The 16352-nt window shown below is 36.1% G+C and overlaps 1 long non-coding RNA gene and 2 pseudogenes across 1 annotated transcript; 2 read left to right on the top strand and 1 right to left on the bottom strand.

Annotated features, from left to right (window-relative positions):
* Nucleotides 1-857: 857 nt before the first annotated feature.
* Nucleotides 858-4760, top strand: LOC126616552 (cyanogenic beta-glucosidase-like; annotated as a pseudogene).
* LOC126616555 (uncharacterized) lies at nucleotides 1336-1871 on the bottom strand. The gene is made up of 2 exons (XR_007621194.1): nucleotides 1562-1871; nucleotides 1336-1475 (listed from the first exon to the last, which is right to left on the bottom strand). It is a non-coding gene; the product is annotated as an uncharacterized LOC126616555 (long non-coding RNA).
* Nucleotides 4761-12369: 7609 nt separating the features above from the next.
* Nucleotides 12370-15602, top strand: LOC126616553 (beta-glucosidase 12-like; annotated as a pseudogene).
* The last annotated feature ends 750 nt before the right edge of the window (nucleotides 15603-16352 follow it).

Below are 16352 nucleotides of genomic sequence, written 5' to 3'. Positions count from 1 at the left end.
CAATCCATTTTTTGACAATTTCTACAATATAACTATTTTTTTTTAATAATTTTGCTGTAGCAATGGATTAGGCGCGAACCCTCCAAACTAGCACAGGGATACATCTCTATTTCAATCCACTTTTTGACAATTTTGGTGTAGTGGTCAGCCCTCTAGAACACTTTTGTAGTATTTTATTATGTTACTGAGACCAGCTGAATTTCCTTAACAAATTGTCAAATTCCAAGCTGGAATTAAACATATCTAACTCTAAAATAATTACAAAATATGGAACAACATTAATATTAACAAACCAGTATATCCAGTTCCCACAAACAAGTACTTAATTCGTTTTTGTATGTACAATACCTCTTACCTTGTTACACATTTCAATAGGTTTGGAGGAAAAACGTGAAGAAATAGACTTTCACCCCCTGCTTTTTTCACCCCATCCCTAATAAAATTTTCACCTCACCATAATATGTTCATTGAAATCTCCAAGATATTAAGTTTCACATACGCTATATGCACGTTCCCAACTTAATGCAAGTCATGACCTTATCACGATTAGATTATGTAGGGAAACTTAATGCAACTATGCAAGTCATGACCTTATCACGATTAGATTATATAGGGCTATATTCTCGTGATATTCTAAATTATTTATAATGTTGCGAAGGTGTCTAGCCAATTGATATCGAAGACTTTTGGTACTTATTTACAATCTATACTTTTACTAATTATTTATTATCTGTATTGATCCACGTTCTTAATTAAATATTAAGGGTTACATGTTTTCCTCGTACATACTTTCTCTATATAAACGGCACGCGAGGAAGGCCAAAACCATTGCAGTTCACCAAAAGCCCTAATTAGCAATGGCAATGAGGTTACAGTAACTGCTGTTGGGTGCGCTACTAGTAACTGGCTTTGCAGCGGTAGATAGTAAAACTACTGCTGTTATACCTAGTCGTTATAGCAGTGCTTCCCTGAACAGAAGCAATTTTCCATCAGGCTTTGTATTTGGTTCAGCTTCAGCATCTTACCAAGTTTGTGTTTCTGCACTTAATAAGTTGTTAGGGTTTTTATTTAATGTCAGACCTATTAGCATACATGCAGGAAAATACTAACATGCTCATTTTGTACTCTTATATGTGTAAATTAATTTCAGTATGAAGGTGCATGGGATGAAGGTGGTAAAGGACCAAGCATATGGGATAACTTCACCCACCAGTATCCAGGTACCCAGTGGCGGATCCAGAAAATAATGTTTGGGGGGTCAATAAGGATAGCGCGCGTAGGGCGCAATTTTTTTTTAACAGAAACGGCTATAAGTATAACCTGCGATACAAGATATGATACAAGAAATGTGGGAAACATACGCATTAACAAACTCACATGTATGGGCATCTCAGCTATGACCAGGTTGCTACTTTCTTCAAGACTTTTGAGAGTTACTAGCTCACCCCCGACGACCATGTTGATTACAATCCCATCTGCACGTATTTGTACAAAGTTATCGCAAGAGAGCATACCCCATTAATATGCAACTAACAAAGTAGTACAACTTGGTAGGACGAACCTGCAGCCAAACAAGTTGTCATACGCCTTGTATATGTTTCCTGCACAGAGGATTGTAAGGAAGGAAGCATATATACATGAGAAAATAGAAGGGACGCAGTATGTAATGCATAAGGTAGCAACCGAACCTTGAACTTGATAGCATCCTTGGTTCTTTCAGACCTTTCATCGAACACTTGGTGTGCAGCCAAGGGGTCTCACCAGCAACTCCAAGGGGTCGCACCAGTAGCTCCAATGGATCTCTAAGGTTGTTTCCATGGCTTCCAAGGGGTCGTGCGACCCCATTGACCCCACTGTGGATCCGCCACTGCAGGTACCTACACCGGTGCCAGATTGAATTGAACCTTGATTAATAAAGATTTATTCTTAACCTTTACAAGGGTTAGACATTGATGGGGGACAAGGCCTAAACCATGAAGTTTATGAAGATAATGAAAATTTTACATGGTTAATTGCAGAAAAAATCATTGATGGAAGCAATGGGGACGTGGCTGATGATCAATACCACCGCCATAAGGTTCAAAAATTTCATTAACTTTGTTCTCCAGTCCTTCTGAATTATTCAATAGTATAAGGAGAATTAAAGAATTTACGGCCTTAAGAAAATTAAGGAGGTTGAAGATGAGGCATTTTCTTATAATACATATTGCGTTATTCTATATAGGAAGATGTAAAGATTATGAAGGATATGGGATTGGATGCTTATAGGTTCTCTATCTCATGGTCCAGATTGTTACCAAGTAAGTTGATCATCCGCATTCGCATTAATTAGTTGGGACAAAGTAGTGTGTCCATGCATAATGTTTGCTCTGAGTAATATAACCAATAATATCTGTAGTTAACCTATTTTGTTCCCCTTTCGAATGTATTTCCTTATGTTCTTAATTTTAATTATATAATTAGATGGAAAGCTAAGTGGGGGTGTGAACAAGGAAGGAGTACAATACTACAACAATCTCATCAATGAACTCCTAAACAAAGGTGATGCAACTGCTTGATCTCATATATCATCCCACCTTACAAATACACACACACACACACACACACACACACACACACACACATGTACATATATACATATTAAGAGTTACATGTTATATAATCGAGCGTGTTGCTTTTATTGATCATGCACAGGTGTAACGCCATATGCGACAATCTTTCATTGGGATCTTCCTCAAGCTTTAGAAGAAGAATATGGTGGTTTCTTAAACCGTCAAATTGTGTAAGTCGTAGACTTTGATTCTATAATTGATAATAATTCTTTATCTTCTTGACGATTGATCGTTTAGATATTCAAATGTATATTGCTATAATGCGTAAACCTTCAAAATCAGCATGCAACTGATTTTTAATTTTCCATGTTGCAGCAATCATTTTCGAGACTATGCAGAACTTTGCTTTAAGTTATTTGGCGATCGGGTAAAGTATTGGATCACACTAAATGAGCCATATACTTTTATTACTTTTGGCTATGCATCAGGAGAATTAGCACCCGGACGATGTTCTGCTTGGCAGAACTTAAACTGCACCGGCGGTGATTCGGCTACCGAACCCTATATAGTAGCACACCACTTCCTCCTCGCTCATGCACATGCTGTTAAAGTGTACAAGACTAAATATCAGGTCATATTAATACTCAATGTTGTAATATTAAATTAATGAGATAGGGTTAATTTACCTTTTTTCATACCGTAACTAATCAAGTTTGGGTGGTGATGTGCACGCATCTCAAGAAGGCGTGATAGGAATAACATTAGCGACAAATTGGTTTGTGCCGGTTTCTAACACAACGCGTCATCGGAATGCTGCAAATCGATCTTTGGATTTTATGTTTGGATGGCAAGTTTATTAATTCCAAACTTATATATCAACCCAATTAAGTGTTCATTTATATGATAATAATACAAAATTTATTGATGAAATTTCAATGATTATGTAGGTTTATGGAGCCATTGACAAGCGGCCAATATCCGCACAGTATGCAAGTTCTTGTTAAAGAAAGATTACCTAAATTTACACAAGAAGAATCCAAGTTAATTAAAGGTTCATTTGATTTTGTTGGAATGAATTATTATACTACTCACTATTCAAGCGATCAACCTCCTAATAATTCTGCAAATGCAAGCTTCCTGACCGATGCTCACGTTTTTGAATCAAGTGAGTACAAAATGAGAAACCAATTATTTAATTTGAGTAATTTAAGTTCATCAAAATATTTAAAATCTCATATTCCTAAATGTTGTGGCAGCCGAGCTTAATCGAGTCCCCATTGGTCCTCCGGTACGCATCGAACACTTAGCTAAACTATTTGCATTCAAAGAGTAATTGTTTTTCATTTAGTTAACTTACCTTCATAAATTGGGGTTGCAGGCTGCTTCAAGCTGGCTAGTTGTTTATCCAAAAGGCATTCGAGAGATTTTACTCTACGCAAAGCACAAATATAATAATCCGCTCATTTACATTACTGAGAACGGTAATTGTTTTTAAACCTTAATTAACTAAATAATTAATGCTTCACATGTATATGGTGTAAATTGCAGTTGACATCTATAAGTGATCAACATATAAAACTAGATGGGAACTCTCAAACATTTAGCAATCTGTTGAATCGATAGGAATGAAATGATGAATCTATAATTCTTCGCCTCTTCGTCAATTAAAAACATCAAATAAAAAATTAATTATATTGCAGGCCTTGACGAGTTCGATGATCCCACATTGTCACTTCCGCAATCCCTCAATGATACCCACAGAATTGATTACCACTACCACCACCTCGACTATCTTCAAAAAGCAATCAAGTAAGTTCTTTTTAAAAGTTAAATAAGGTTTAACTTATATCTTTTACTTATCACTACACTAGACGTACTTACATTTGAAATTTGCCTTTGTTGTGCAATGATGGTGTAAATGTGAAGGGATACTTTGCATGGTCATTGTTGAACAATTTTGAATGGGCTTCTGGATACACCTTACGATTTGGTTTCGTCTATATAGATTACAATGATGGACTTAAGAGGCACCCAAAACTATCAGCAAGCTGGTTCAAATATTTCCTCAGATAATGGTGAAGATATCCTGCTGCGGTTGTTGTTCGTGAAATAAATATGCCAAGCATATCATTTCCCTATTTTCATAATTGTATTCCTTTATGAATGTTCTTCCTTTTTCGTGAAATAAATACGCCAACTATATTTGGATGTTTCTTTGTGTATGCACAAAATAAAAAATGGTCCCATAACATACAGGATGTGGGAATATGATTTTCTGGGCTTATAACCTGTGGCATCTCAGTTGGCAAGAGGGACCAGAATACTCGTAACGCATCACGACATTTACGCATTGATGATTCAAAACATAGATGAACATGAGATTTTGAAGAAAAAGGAGAACAATTTAAGAGGTTAGGCCATCTCCAACCGACCCAGTCAAAGGGTCTGGGGTTAAAAATAGCTTTAAATGACACGAAAACCGTCTCTAACTGACGGCTAGGCCAAAGGGTTTCTGGGCCCCATTGGGCTAAAAAACCAAAATCAGGCCAGTGGGTTGGCCATTTCCAGCCAGCCAGCCAGCCCTGCAGCCCAGCCTATTTGACAGCCAACGGCTAGTTGAAGTCAGATTACCATTGGAATTTGAATTTTTTTTTTGGACGAATTTAAAAAAAAAATGCTATTTTTTTCCTATAAATACCTAAGTCATTCCTACACCATTTCTCACATCCTTTTCACCATTCCATACTATCTTACCTCCTCCAATAATCTTTCATTTAATTTTTCAATAATTTTCAAATAGCCAGTGAGGTAATGCATTTGTATTGATTAACCTTTCAAACCATAAATCTGCATTCGCAAACAACACACATAGTTTTACACCTAAATTCCACTATCACATGAATTAAGGACATTCTTGATGAAATCAAGCATGTTAGAACCCATCACGACATTTACGTATTGATGATTCAAAACATAGATGAACATGCGATTTTGAAGAAAAAGAAGAACAATTTAGGAGGTTAGGCCATCTCCAACCGACCCAGTCAAAGGGCCATGAGGTTAAAAATAGCTTTAAATGACACGAAACCCGTCTCTAACTGAGGGCTAGGCCAAAGGGTTTCTGGGCCCCACTAGGCTAAAAAACCAAAATCGGGCCAGCGGGTTGGTCATTTCCAGCCAGCCAGCCAGCCCTGCAGCCCAGCCCACTTGACAGCCAATGGTTAGTTGACGTCAGATTACCATTGGAATTTGAATTTTTTTTTTGGACGAATTTAAAAAACAATGCTAATTTTTTTTTTCCTATAAATACCTAAGTCATTCCTACACCATTTCTCGCATCCTTTTCACCATTCCATACTATTTTACCTCTTCCAATAATCTTTCATTTAATTTTTTGAATAATTTTCAAATGGCCACATCTGCAATGAAAGGAAGGGCTTGGACCCCAAAACAAGATGAAGCTCTTTGTATACAGAGGACATGAAAAAACCCTTTACTCATCACGGTTGTTGGGAAATTTGTAAAGGGTGGGTGTTATTTCAACATCCACCTCAAAAAAGACTTGATCCTATCTAAAATTTGCACAACTAATTACATCCCAACACGTGGCACTCGAAATCCTATTTCATGCTTCAAGGTTTTTTCAAATATCTTAATTTATTTTAGAAGAACCTGATTGGCAGAAATCAATTGAAAGTCTTTGAATTTGTAGAAGGAAGCCTCATCCATGATCTTTTACTTCCTTAGCTTCTGGCAAGAGCGTGCTGGTAACGTGTTGTAGGCCTATTTTACTGAACTGTACAAAGGACAGAGAGGGAGAGAGGCCGGCGGCAATACAGAGAAAAGAGAAATGTAATTCAAAGTTGCATGTTGTATCATCCCCTTGTACCTTTATTGATGGTAGTAGGATAGGTAGAATTTGTATCCTAATGGGATTACATTTCTAATAGGAATTAAACTACTAAAGGGAATATACAAGATACTCCTAGATACACTAGGATTTACACAATCACATTTCTAATCCGATAAGACTGCAATATTATTTTCTTTTTTCTCTTATTTTTTTTCTCCTTTACATTCTTTACTTTTGTTAGCATTAATTAGCTTCTTCATCTCTAGCATATATAAAGGGTTGGAATCGATGGATGACTTGAGGAAAACATCATCATGACTATATTAAAACAAGGAATGAATCAAGCTACAAACAAGAAGGCCTTTATACTTTGTCGCGTTTATATGTATTCACCCACACTAAACAAAATCCTTAAATTTCCTTGTTCGCGTTAACGTTTGGAATTTATCATGAAGGAGAAGGATGCCTTTATGATTCTACTCCATTATAATACTTATATCTTTTTCAAGATAAACAAAAAAATTAAAATAATTCACACTATTTTTGAGACGTAATCAAACTAATTCACACTATTTCTGAAACGTAATTAAAATAAAGGAAAATTAATGAAAAGGGTTTGAAAACTTAGAGTTTTAACGATAAGGACAAAATAAAGGGTAAAGTGAATAGTACCATGATTGACTTTTTCGTATAAAATTGTGGTTTTTCGTTAAAGTGAACAGTACCGGGAACTTTTCGTTAAAGTTCCCTTAAAATAACTCCCACTATTTCTGAAACCACGGCAAACTAACTCATACTATGACAACCCGTTCCTAATTTCACGTTTTTATTAATTTTAAAAACGTGAATTGACGAAAATGCTCTAAGGGCAAGGACTTTGACTTCCGTTGACCATCGTCTAGAGAAGCGTATAACTTATTCTTTTGGCGTATTTGCATAGTACCCGATGGTATGAACGCATAGGCATAGACCTTTTGCTAGTCCAGATTATAACGGTATAGTTACGGACTTTTGAAATTGGTTACTTACATTTTAGATTATAAATTATTTGAACTCCCACCATGTGGGAATGGTAACCAATCAGAAGTAAGGGAAGGAAATAAAGGGCCGCTAAGTTAAAAGAAAGAGATGACCAATCAAAAAATAAGGAGAAATGGAAGGAAGGTGGTGCGGGGGAGGAAGTCCCCGTCTGATGGGAGGCGGACGAACCAGAGAATGAGGAGGTGAGTGGACCAATGGAAGGAAGAGAAGGGAAGAAAGGAGAGAGGAGTGAGAGGCACGGGATCATGAACCCTTCCCTTTCAACCCATGCACAACCCAGTTTCGATCCGATTCCAAATCCAGCGAATTTCTGCCATTTTTCTCATTGATCACCACCATCCATCAATTGAAAATCACTCATGTGGCCTCCCATCCACCATTTCAGCCCAAAAATATAGAGTTTTGCTTCCAATCTCATGAAGGCCGACGCACGGCTTCGTGGGTACTAGGCGACGATCCACCCATTTCTAAAACACTTCTCTGGAGGTCAGGAACAAAGCCTAAATAGTTTTAGGGGCCGTGGTGTTGCGGATTGATCGAATTGAAAGACACCCAAATTCTAGGATTCTGACGAGTTCTTGGCGATTTGAAGCTCTTCCCGGCCAAATTGGACTTGGCCGCAGGTATAAGACTTGCTTTACTCATTGAGATCTTCATTTCTATGAAGTTTGAGAATTTTTAGAAATAGTTTATTTTTCTGGCGAGTTAGGGCGGTCGACCGTAGGATACGGAGACGCGTGAGTCGAGGCATCCCTTGACCTTCCTAGGCTAAACTTCATACCCAATTCCATATGTGATATCTGATTAATGAAATTCCATTGTTTTGGTACAATTTCGCTAAGGTCCGTTACTTGGTCATTATACGAATCGACGATCCAACCGATGGATCGTCACCAAACTTTAATAGCTTTTTATTCGTAATATTTGAGGACCTTAGGAACTTCCAGATTGGGAATCCAACTTAGGGATCTTCCCAAATTAGATTTGTAAGTTTGTAAAATAAAACGTCGACCGCCACTTGAATTTGCAATTGGCGAAGATAAAACCGTTGGATCATAATGAAACTTTAGTATGATGTTCTAGAAGCATAATGTAGATCTTTGGAAGATATGGATTGAAAATATGAGGTACGGATCTTCCGGATCGAGTTTGGTAGGGTTGCGGACCCTACCGTCAACCGTCAGTTGACTTTTGGTCAATGGGTTTCGAATCATTTTCGAATGTCCTTGGGGATGTGTTTTATGTAATTTATGTGTTCTATCGATAAGAATTATGAGACGTTATTTGATAATTATTCTAGACGACGATCGTTCGTGACACCTTGATTTTCGTGCAAGGGAGTTGTAGCGTGAACTCCAGGTGAGTGGGCTTTTGGTTTTCTATATACATATATATGCTCTACATTTTCCCATAAATTGTTTTAAATGGATTTACAATTTTAAATGCCATGTCAATTGCATTACATTTTAGAATATGCATTAGAATAGATATGCATGTTGTTGTTTGACGCTGCGGACGTTCAGGTAAGCTTCAAGTGATATATATTGATGATAGTGGAATGTATCGTTGTGATTATACATAGATGCATTTAGAACTCATTATCCTGCACCCCGGTGTTAGTGCTTCCGCCCGTTATGTTCACCTCCTGCACCGCACGCTCACCTTAGATCCAAGTTTGGTGCACAACCCTGTCGTACAGACCATAATAGGTGGTTTCGACTCGTAGGTGACCCGTGATTATTCGCACAGCCTTCACGTGAGCGTAGCACTTGAGCATACTTATCTACACCTAGCCTTGTCGTACAGACCACAATAGGCGGTTCAGACTCATGTGCAGGCATACTTGACGAGTTATAGATTCAACTGTACATGTCACATTAGGCGACTCCGGCTGGCATACTATTTTACATTGATTCGTATCACCTGGCTTACACATTTTATGGTTGAACATCTTGACCTGGCATACCTCTGTTTTCATTGCTTATAAGCATTATCCTTATGTACCTACGTGTTATTATTTCCTTGGAAATTATATGAGTTTTACAGTGAGGGGTTATTACTTTCAGAAAAGAGAATTGTGTTTTCTAAAGTTTTGTTTTTGCCCACTCACCCTTCTATTTTTCGCCCCCCAGGTTCTAGTAGCAAAGTTTCGTACCGACGAGGATTATTGGCAAATCTTGGTGTAGACGATTACCATCGATGGTATAATTCTCACTCTATTTTACTGTACTGTACTTATGTTATGTCATCACGTGTGAATTGGGTTCATTCCCGCTCACAGCTCACTCTGTATTTAGGCACTTTTAGGTTTAAATTTATTCACATCTTCCACATCACTACACTTTATGGCTTCGTCACCTTCCAGGTGTCGACCAGCACAGCTCGATTCAGAGTCCTAGTGGACATTTCGGGTCGGGGTGTGTCGCATACTATTTCTGAAACTGAGCCATAATAGTATTTGTGGAAGGGAACAAAATAAACACTATTTCTAAAACTAAAGCAAAATAACCAACACTATAGCTAAAACTAAACCAAAATAACTCATACTATTTATGGAACTATAGCAAAATTACACACTATTTCTGAAAACTAAACCAAAATAACCCACACTATTTCTTGAAGGGAACAAATACACATTATTTTTATAACTACAACAATATAACCCACACAATAATTTAAACTGAAAAAAAATAATCCACGCTATTTCGGGAACTACAGCAAAATAACCCACACTATTTCTGAAACTGAACCAAAATAACCCTGTACTATTTCAGAAATTAAACTAAAATAACTCAGACTATTTTTGAAAATGAACAAAATAAAGACAAAGTTTTGACCAAATAACACAATCTTGAATCTTGATTGATCGCACGTCTTTATCCAAAAAATGGTAGTCTTATATATTGCTATTTAATAGTATAATCTATATATGGATTACTTTTGATTTGGCTATGTATAACAGGTTGAATTCAGCTTCAGGAAATTTTCAGTCCCCTCTTCTCTTTTTTTTTTGGTGGGTTTGAAAAACATATAATACTTTGATAAATACGTTTTTCCTTTTTTGTATTCATGGCTCTTTTGGGATTCTTCCGTCAGGAGCAGTGTCTGTAAAAAAAAATGACATAAGGACTGTTGAGAAATGTATCAAAATTGTGTTGAGCAACGAAAAATAAATAAACAATTTGACTGCAATTAAATTGCAGGACCATGAAATCTTTTTACATACAAAAATAGCAATATTCTATGAATTAGATAAACATACAAAAATAGCTATATTTTTTGAATTAAAAAAACAAAAATCATCTAAAGCTCACTTTAAAAATCAAGTTTTCTACATACCCATAGTGAAACAAAAGACAGTTGGTTTTGTTTATTAGTTTGGCACGTGTGGTAGTTGGAATGATGAAAGTGGGATGGTGGACGGCAGTGGAAAATGGAAGTGGGGATGGTGGACGCCATTTCATCAGCTTCATATTTAATAAGGTAATAGGCTTTCCGTTAGGGGCAAGTTTGAAAAAAAAAAATTATTGCGTTGAGCTTTTAGCTCGTCGCGAGCTTTTATATTTGGAGGGCTAGTATATAAATAGTTTGTCATTAAGATTAAATTTTAGGTTTATTAGGTTAAATAATAGTTTATGGTAGTATTTGGTTAAATTAAAGTTAGGTCCAAGTTCTTTTCATTAAAGCTTCTTTTTTTTTCCTTGTATTATGAGAGGTAAAGTTTATGTCCCTTTTAACTAGATGTAACTTTCTTTCGTTACCAATAAAATTCTCTTGTATCGCAGACGTTTCTTAAAAATAAAAAAAAATAAAATAAAGTTTTATTCAAGATGGATGTGTGAATTCGTGTATATAAAACCTTTGTCCCAAGAAAGTATAGAACTAGAACTAAAACTTTACCCTTTACACTCTCGTATTCTAATTACTCTCTTAGAAGTCTAGAACCAGAACTGTGGAACCTTTTTGTTCCCGTTGCCTGCTATCATAACTACAATATAACTAATTTTTTCGACAATTTTGCTGTAGCGATGCATTAGGCGTGATGCCTCCAAACTAGCATAAGGATACATCTCTATTTCAATCCACTTTTTGACAATTTCTACAATATAACTATTTTTTTTTTTTGACAATTTTGCTATAGCAATGGATTAGGCGCGAACCCTCCAAACTAGCATAGGGATACATCTCTATTTCAATCCACTTTTTGACAGTTTTGGTGTAGTGGCCAGCCCTCTAGAACACTTTTGTAGTCTTTTATTATGTTATTGAGACTAGTTGAATTTCCTTAACAAATTGTCAAATTCCAAGCAGGAATTAAACATATCTAACTCTAAAATAATTACAAAATATGGAACAACGTTAATATTAACAAATCAGTATATCCAGTTCCCACAAACAAGTACTTAATTCATTTTTGTATGTACAATACCTCTTAACTTGTTACACATTTCAATTGGTTTGGAGGAAAAACGTGAAGAAATAGACTTTCACCCCCTGCTTTTTTTACCCCATCCTTAATAAAATTTTCACCTCACCATAATATGTTCATTGAAATCTCCAAGATATTAAGTTTCACGTATGCCATGTGCACGTTCCCAACTTAATGCAAGTCATGACCTTATCACGATTAGATTATGTAGGGCAACTTAATGCAACTATGCAAGTCATGACCTTATCATGATTAGATTATATAGGGCTATATTCTCGTGATATTCTAAATTATTTATAATGTTGCGAAGGTGTCTAGCCAATTGATATCGAAGACTTTTGGTACTTATTTACAATCTATACTTTTACTAATTATTTATTATCTGTATTGATCCACGTTCTTAATTAAATATTAAGGGTTACATGTTTTCCTCATACATACTTTCTCTATATAAACGCCACGCGAGGAAGGCCAAAACCATTCCAGTTCACCAAAAGCCCTAATTAGCAATGGCAATGAGGTTACAGTCACTGCTGTTGGGTGTGCTACAACTAAATGGCTTTACAGCAGCAGATAGTAAAACTACTGCTGTTATACCTAGTAGTTATAGCAGTGCTTCCCTGAACAGAAGCAGTTTTCCATCAGGCTTTGTATTTGGTTCAGCTTCAGCATCTTACCAAGTTTGTGTTTCTGCACTTAATGAGTTGTTAGGGTTTTTATTTAATGTCAGACCTATTAGCATACATGCAGGAAAATACTAACATGCTCATTTTGTACCCTTATATGTGTAAATTAATTTCAGTATGAAGGTGCATGGGATGAAGGTGGTAAAGGACCAAGCATATGGGATAACTTCACCCACCAGTACCCAGGTACCTACACCGGTGCCAGATTGAATTGAACCTTGATTAATACAGATTTATTCTTAACCTTTACAAGGGTTAGACATTGATGGGGGACGAGGCCTAAACCATGAGGTTTATGAAGATAATGAAAATTTTACATGGTTAATTGCAGAAAAAACCATTGATGGAAGCAATGGGGACGTGGCTGATGATCAATACCACCGCTATAAGGTTCAAAAATTTCATTAACTTTGTTCTCCAGTCCTTCTGAATTATTTATTAGTATAAGGAGAATTAAAGAATTTACGGCCTTAAGAAAATTAAGGAGGTTGAAGATGAGGCATTTTCTTATAATACATATTGCGTTATTCTATATAGGAAGATGTAAAGATTATGAAGGATATGGGATTGGATGCTTATAGGTTCTCTAACTCATAGTCCAGATTGTTACCAAGTAAGTTGATCATCCGCATTCGCATTAATTAGTTGGGACGAAGTAGTGTGTCCATGCATGATGTTTGCTCTGAGTAATATAACCAATAATATTTGTAGTTTAACCTATTTTGTTCCCCTTTCGAATGTATTTGCTTATGTTCTTAATTTTAATTATATAATTAGATGGAAAGCTAAGTGGGGGTGTGAACAAGGAAGCAGTACAATACTACAACAATCTCATCAATGAACTCCTAAACAAAGGTGATGCAACTGCTTAATCTCATATATCATCCCACCTTACAAATACACACACACACACACACACACACACATGTACATATATACATATTAAGAGTTACATGTTATATAATCGAGCGTGTTGCTTTTATTGATCATGCACAGGTGTAACGCCATATGCGACAATCTTTTATTGGGATCTTCCTCAAGCTTTAGAAGAAGAATATGGTGGTTTCTTAAACCGTCAAATTGTGTAAGTAGTAGACTTTGATTCTCTAATTGATAATAATTCTTTATCTTCTTGACGATTGATCGTTTAGATATTCAAATGTATATTGCTATAATGCATAAACCTTCAAAATCAGCATGCAACTGATATTTAATTTTCCATGTTGCAACAATCATTTTCGAGACTACGCAGAACTTTGCTTTAAGTTATTGGGCGATCGGGTAAAGCATTGGATCACACTAAATGAGCCATATACTTTTATTACGTTTGGCTATGCATCAGGAGAATTAGCACCCGAGCGATGTTCTGCTTGGCAGAACTTAAACTGCACGGGCGGTGATTCGGCTACCGAACCCTATATAGTAGCACACTACTTCCTCCTCGCTCATGCACATGCTGTTAAAGTGTACAAGACTAAATAGCAGGTCATATTAATACTCAATGTTGTAATATTAAATTAATGAGATAGGGTTAATTTACCTTTTTTCATATCGTAAGTTTGGTTGGTGATGTGCAGGCATCTCAAGAAGGCATCATAGGAATAACATTAGCGACAAATTGGTTTGTGCCGGTTTCTAACGCAACGCGTCATCGGAATGCTGCAAATCGATCTTTGGATTTTATGTTTGGATGGCAAGTTTATTAATTCCAAACTTATATATCAACCCAATTAAGTGTTCATTTATATGATAATAATACAAAATTTATTGATGAAATTTCAATGATTACGTAGGTTTATGCAGCCATTGACAAGCGGCCAATATCCGCACAGTATGCAAGTTCTTGTTAAAGAAAGATTACCTAAATTTACACAAGAAGAATCCAAGTTAATAAAAGGGTCATTTGATTTTGTTGGAATGAATTATTATAATACTCACTATTCAAGCAATCAACCTCATAATAATTCTGCAAATGCAAGCTTCCTGACCGATGCTCGCGTTTTTGAATCAAGTGAGTACAAAATGAGAAACCAATTATTTAATTTGAGTAATTTAAGTTCATCAAAATATTTAAAATCTCATATTCCTAAATGTTGTGGCAGCCGAGCTTAATCGAGTCCCCATTGGTCCTCCGGTACGCATCGAACAATTAGCTAAACTATTTGCATTCAAAGAGTAATTGTTTTTCATTTAGTTAACTTACCTTCATAAATTGGGGTTGCAGGCTGCTTCAAGCTGGCTAGTTGTTTATCCAAAAGGCATTCGAAAGATTTTACTCTACGCAAAGCACAAATATAATAATCCGCTCATTTACATTACTGAGAACGGTAATTATTTTTAAACCTTAATTAACTAAATAATTAATGCTTCACATGTATATGGTGTAAAATGCAGTTGACATCTATAAGTGATCTACATATAAAACTAGATGGGAACTCTCAAACATTTAGCAATCTGTTGAATCGATAGGAATGAAATGATGAATCTATAATTCTTCGCCTCTTCGTCAATTAAAAACATCAAATAAAAAATTAATTATATTGCAGGCCTTGACGAGTTCGATGATCCCACATTGTCACTTCCGCAATCCCTCAATGATACCCACAGAATTGATTACCACTACCACCACCTCGACTATCTTCGAAAAGCAATCAAGTAAGTTCTTTTTAAAAGTTAAATAAGGTTTAACTTATATCTTTTACTTATCACTACACTAGACATACTTACATTTGAAATTCGCCTTTTTGTGCAGTGATGGTGTAAATGTGAAGGGATACTTTACATGGTTATTGCTGGACAATTTTGAATGGGCTTCTGGATACACCTTACGATTTGGTTTCGTCTATATAGATTACAATGATGGACTTAAGAGGCACCCAAAACTCTCAGCAAGCTGGTTCAAATATTTCCTTGGATAAGGGTGAAGATATCTTGTTGCTGTTGTTGTTCGTGAAATAAATATGCCAAGCATATCATTTCCCTATTTTCATAATTGTATTCCTTTATGAATGTTCTTCCTTTTTCGTGAAATAAATAGCCAACTATATATGGATGTTTCTTTGTGTATGGACAAAATAAAAAATGGTCCGTATAACATACAGGATGTGGGAATATGATTTTCTGGGCTTATAACCTGTGGCATCTCAGGTGGCAAGAGGGACCGGAATACTCGTAACCCATGAGCGTAGTCCTTAGTCGGACATACTACACATTGAAGATGTTACTTGTCTCCTAAGTAAGAAAACCATAATTCAAGTCAAATTAGGATATCTTTGAAATTAGATAATGCAATCATAATCGTAAGAAGATTGGATATCTTATCCTAGATTCCCGATTGATAGGCTTACTCTCCATACCAGGACAACTGTTCATCTTCTCTACAACTATCATACGCATATTTTCTCTACGCCTAACAGAGGCTCATCTTGCATACACGCCGCCATCTACACATATATAGACGCGTTCATTAGAAACTTATCTTCTTAACGCTAAGCCATAGGCTATTCGTCAAGAATAGTTCATGATGTAGCTCACATCGCACCATTCTTTCTTAGAGTTACACCAGTGAGGTAATGCATTTGTATTGATTAACCTTTCAAACCATAGATCCGCATTCGCATACAACACACGCAGTTTTACACCTAAATTCCACGATCACATGAATTAAGGACATTCATGATGAAATCAAGCATGTTAGAACCCATCACGACATTTACGCATTGATGATTCAAAACATAGAAGAACATGAGATTTTGAAGAAAAAGGAGAACAATTTAGGAGGTTAGGCTATT

The sequence above is a fragment of the Malus sylvestris genome, chromosome 3 (genome assembly GCF_916048215.2).
Source record: "Malus sylvestris chromosome 3, drMalSylv7.2, whole genome shotgun sequence".
NCBI classification, from domain to species: domain Eukaryota; kingdom Viridiplantae; phylum Streptophyta; class Magnoliopsida; order Rosales; family Rosaceae; genus Malus; species Malus sylvestris.
This window is presented reverse-complemented; position numbering and strand designations above follow the sequence as displayed.